The sequence below is a fragment of the Barbus barbus genome, assembly GCF_936440315.1.
Source record: "Barbus barbus genome assembly, chromosome: 9".
In the NCBI taxonomy this organism is placed as follows: domain Eukaryota; kingdom Metazoa; phylum Chordata; class Actinopteri; order Cypriniformes; family Cyprinidae; genus Barbus; species Barbus barbus.
The window spans coordinates 1,860,938-1,866,937 of record NC_136737.1 but is presented as its reverse complement, the minus strand read 5'-3'; positions in this window follow the sequence as shown (position 1 = coordinate 1,866,937).

The window sequence follows — 6,000 nt, the reverse complement described above, 5'->3', positions numbered from 1 at the left end:
TAAATATAATTACATTGCAGTACATGCTTCTGTCAACTGAATCTATTCTTTTATCAACTGAAGGCTGCCTTGCAGTAGTTTGTTTACTGACCTACTATTTGGGTGAATCCGCTCTCTATGGATCTCTGACATTCATACAAACAGACCATCTGCACTCACAGCACAGGATATTCAGAAGAATATTTCACCCAAAACTGACTTTTTTACACGGCTCTCTGGAATGCTTGATTCTGATTGGTCAGTTGAGACATTTGCAGGTTCGTTCTTTTCAAATAATAACCGCTCCAAAGTAATAACGCATAGCCGGTACTACTCGTATGTTTAAAATCCCTCCGCGCCAACAAAGGCTGTGTCCAAATTCAGGGTCTGCATCCTTCGGAGTACTCATTTGAAGGATGTTACGTCACAGCGCCGCGACGAAGGCTGTCCAAATTCGTAGGATCCTTCAAATGCGGCCCACAAATACGTCCTCCTTTTCCCCGGAAAAGGAGGACGGGTGTGGTGGATCCTTTCCCGTCCTACCTATCCCATAATTCTTTTCGGCAGAGCGTAATGGCTGACGAAGCGAGCGGTAGCGGAGTGGGAGAGGAGTTTCTCTGACAAAACAAGCTAAAGTTTATGCTTCGGCTCAATGAATTTGTAGGAGAAATTAGTAGAATACTTAAAAACAAATAAAAATAGGCTATAATGGCTTACCTGGATGTGACTGTCTTGTAGTCTGATATAAAAAACTCCGACAACGAGCAAAGAAAGTATTTAATTTATTTAATTGCTTTATTTCTTCCAAAAGAATTAAAATGAGGAGAATAACTCTTTGTTTGTCCATTTTCCCGCTTCTTGCTTGGCGCTGTCACGGTTGCTAGGCGACAGGATACGAGCAACGGGTAAGGGAGGGAACTGAAAGAAGGGTAGGCTGTCCAAATTCACAAACACCGACTTCCGGATTTTGCGGACTTCGGAGGATCCCTCCTCCTTCAACCGGGTAGGAAGGATCCTAAGGAGGATGCAGACCCTGAATTTGGACACAGCCAAAGATTACCGTTTGGCGCCATCTTGTGACGGGTTTGAATGTTAGTCACGTGGTACTATATCGTTTCGCGGAAGGATAAAAATGTTAATTTAAAACAAATATGCCAATAAAATGTTTCAAATTCATATTCATGTCCAGTTTTTTTCCTTATGTGGCAAGTAGCCGTGTAATAAGCGGGATAATGTACAGGCAGCCTGTTATCGCGAAATAAGCTCCGACAGTGTGATCAGGACACGACGCGAAGGAGTAGCTCCAGAGTGCAGTCTGGACGATGGGGCGGGGCGACACATTAAGGTGGGGCGACACGTGTCGCTCCGCCCACCCCCAATTTCATTGGCTTATGATACAGCGGAGCTTATTGGTGTAGACGTTTGCTCATGAGCATTCATTTATATACGTTTTTATGTATGATCTACGCTGTGTGGCTGTACTACAGAAATATTAAGTGCTAACAACAGCGATTTTAGTTAGAATCAATTAGCAAATGTGTTTTATTTGTATTTTTTTACTTATGACGAATTAGTTAGAGTTCCTATCAAACGCTTGGTGGCGGCATCTCCGAGTATTCGGGCAGAACAGAGCTGTTTAATATGAGCGGCTCACGAATTAAGTCTTCAGAACAAATTCTTAATTCGTGGCCATGATATAGTCCTAATCATGGCACGTTAAATTACCTCATATATTATTGCACTTTTCACAGTACACGAAGCAGACATACTTAAACATTGAGCAGTTTTAGCTGGGCGATGCTGATAAAAATGATCCACTCTTTGAGATTTAGCTGTTTTGTATAATTAATATTTACATGTAGCCTATATTCTTTATTTTAGGATCGATGGATAAGCACAAGCTTCATTCATTGTAGTTCAGGAAGACATAGGACAAACCCGCAAATGGTTTTAATTTAAAGAACAACACTGCGGTGACAAATAAGACAATAATACCAAATAGCCCATCAGCGTGAACTGGGGTATGATGTGTGGATAATGGGAATAAAAACCTTGCTGAAACACACACTCAATTATTTATTTATTTGCTTATATGCCTAAATGTTTTTGTTTACTAAAAGAGCTGTTATTAAATCTGACCTACAGCAAATATTATTATTAATGTGCTTTAGTGCGTATTTAAAAAAAAATATTTATACTTTTATATATAGACTATGCACAAATTGAATTACTGGTTGTGTGGTTCAATCCTTTAAAAAGAACCAATCACTGTACTATATTAGGCCTACAGATGTTAGATTTTTAGCAGCTATATAGTCTTTAATAAATAAATACAAATATTAATCACAGAGAAGGTCTTTTATTAAAAGTGCTCACGCACCGTTTGCACAGATTCACAGCGCCGAGTTATTTAATATTTGATATTTACGCAGGTCTATATGGCTACAATGATCCCGTACACAGATTAACACGCACACAATGAGGGCGTGGATACAGAAATTATAGGATTTTTTATATTTGATGTCACGGACACTTATTTACTATAAGATAGGAAACTTTAAAAAACTGTAAGAGAATCGATATGTGTTCAAATATTTTATTGAGATATAAACAAGGAAACATTGAGCTTCTCATGAAAATATCACTTTATAACCTACAAGTTTGTGACGCATTGAGCAACATATAGGCTAACTCATCTCTATAAATAACAAAAAAAAAACGGTTGTGCTTTAAAACATATAATTTAAAACATATTTGCGTTATATAACAAATTATATTCGTGTTTGTCCATGTCTAAAATACAGTAAATTATCACCATTTGCGTATAAAATCCCAATTTAGTGCTGATCCGTGGCCTTCTGATCCTCAAGGAAATATGAATGAAGCGGTATAACCTGAAGAACCCGGAGGTGCTGTCATCAAAAGTTTATTTTTAAATAATGACTTCATCTGACTAAAATTACTACGGTTACTAAACAGATAATAATTAAAGCCTATGATTCTAGAGTTAGCACATATTTCTGTAGTATGTCCAAATCAATTTTACAAAATTGTACACAAAGGAATGCGCATGCTCGGGTCTACACCAATAAGGCTTGCCGTGTTATAAACTATGGTTATAAACCAATGAAATTGGGGGTGGGCGGAGCGACACGTGTCGCCCCGCCCAACATGTCGCCCCGCCCCATCGTCCAGACTGCACTCTGGAGTACTTGACGCGAAGCGGAGGGTCTTGTATCACACTGAAGGGGCTTATTTCGCGATAACAGGCTGCCTGTACATTATCCCTTACTTAACCACTTCAAATGTAGAATGACCATTTTACCATCAAGCTCCAAAATAAAACACACACACACACACACACACACACACACACACAAATTAACCATAAAAGACTTCAACAAACCTCTTCCTATTTCTCTGACTGAAGCTCCAGATATGCTCAGATCTTCATCCACTGATGTTCCACCTTCATCTTCATACACATCACAGATGAGAAAATCTTTACGTTCTTCCTTAAGTATCTTCTCTATTCTTCTGAACATCTCAGAGCGCCATCCTGTGCTTACTGTATTAAACTTCAGATGTCCTCCTCCACACTCCTCTATTAAACCATGAATAGTGTTATTCCTAGAAGTGAATATTGATCCGCGTGGCTCATCATCAGTAGTCAGCACTATAGTGTGTTTCATGGCCTGGTAACTGAAGAGGTTCAGCACATATTTCACTCTCTGTCTGTCGTTCTCTCTGAAGTCATTATACTGCAGTACGAGTACAAACACATGAGGTCCTGGAGCAGACTGAGACACACACTCTCTCACTCTCTGTGTGATCTGATGCTGTGAGAGATCTGTCTGGAGCAGGTGAGGAGTGTTGATGACTGTGATGTGTCTCCCCTCTACCACTCCACTGATTCTCTCACTGTGTTGCTGTGAATAATATGAAGCTTTACTAATAAACACTGTTGTACCCATTATAGTGTTTCCCACTCGTCTGTTTTCTGATCCATTCTTTCCTATCAGCACAATCCTCAGATCACTCACTGAAAAACAGCACAAACAAAATACAATAAAAAACACTGCACAATCATCACTTAAGAATTTCATATTAGCAGATTTAGCCCCCTGAGCAGCAGGGATTCACTAACACTGATTCAGAATCCACGGGCCTCTATCATTTCTCTGTAACCACTTTGAAAATCAGTTTAGGGCTCCTAATATCATAGTCTTCAGTTTACAGACTGAACAGACATTTTTAATTTTTTGCTCTGTGCTCTAGGTATTCTATATCAAAATAACTGTGTAGTATTTGACATCACTGATGTCACATATAAATAAGCACAAATGAGATCTCAGCTATGAAGGACTGGAATATTTTACAATGAATGACAATTTACGCCAATCTGTTCCTCACAAAATTACTATATGGATTCAGAAGATCTGGAATTTAGACCCAGAACTGTATGAAAAAGTTGTGTGATACTTTTATGGTGGCGTTTTTGGAGAATGAGGGTGAAAATCAGCTTTGATTTTATGAAAAAGAGTATCTTTCATTAAAGACAAATAAATACAGAACTATACAAATATAGTTCCTTATGAATAATTGCCATATGATGCTTCAGAATTATATTCATTGTAAAATGTGCTTTACAGATGAATCTGAATTAAATGTTCAATTTTAATGATGCTTTATTTTAATTACTTTATTTTATTTAATGTGGGTAGACAAAGTAACTTAACATGCTATAATATTTCCAGATCAAATATTCTTACATTTCTTCATATTAAATATTCTTGAATTTGCTTTGGCTTAAAAAAAAAAGCTAAATTATTACATAATTAAAAAATATATTTTATGTTTATACTCATAATATGATGCCTAATATTTCCTAACACAACATAAGTTGGTCTTTCTATACATGTAAAAACATAGCTGATTTTATAACTTAGAAAGGTAATTATTTCTTCTGCAAGATAATAATTATATTTGAGGGTCTTTCTCATCAGACAGTTTTAATAACCACTGATCTACATCGCATTCTGTCTCTCACATACAACGAGGTACACAAGTGACTTTCTAAAAAATGGTTTGTTTGTTTGTTTGTTTGTTTGTTTTTTTGGGGGGGGGGGGGGGGGCATATGCAAGTAATTTCCATTCACAGTTTTTTAACATTATAAAATAAAAATTACATCTTAACATACTGGGAATAATCATTATTTACATTTTTGTGTGAACTTATACTTTAACTGTTACAAACTGAATATTACAACACATATTAATATCACTGCCAGTGCATTAATTGACTTACTGTTAGGACGAACATGATCTGGACTATGTCTATGTCTACCTGCTGCTGATAGAGAAGAAAATCAAACACACACACACACACATACACACACACACACACACACACAAAGAGAACAGATTGTTTATGGCAAATGGCAAATTTATTTATATAGCACTATTAATTACAACCCATGGTTGACCAATGTGCTTTACAGCAAAGGAAAAATAGAAAAATAATAAAAACACAAACACAAACACATTTACTAAAAAGTACACAACATACAATAAAAACAATAAATTGTGAGGCAGGAAAGTATTAATACACATTATAAGCCTTATCAAACAGATGTTTTAAAGATAGACTTAAAAGCAGATACAGAGGACGCAAGTCTGATTGTGACAGGTAATTCATTCCAGAGTCTGGGGAAAACTACAGAAAATGCACGGTCACCTCTACACTTATACTTCAACCTAGGAATGAACAACAGTCTCTGGTTAGACGACCGAAGTGATCTACTGGAAAAATGTTCAATCAGTAGGTCAGAAATGTAAGATGGGGCCATACCATTTAGAGATTTGTACACTATGAATAATATCTTGCAATCAGTTCTGTAGCACACAGGCAACCAGTGAAGAGACCGTAAAATTGGAATGATGTGGTCCCGTTTTCGAGTACCTGTGAGCAGTCTGGCTGCTGCATTTTAAACTAACTGCATGGGAAAGAGCTGACTGGCT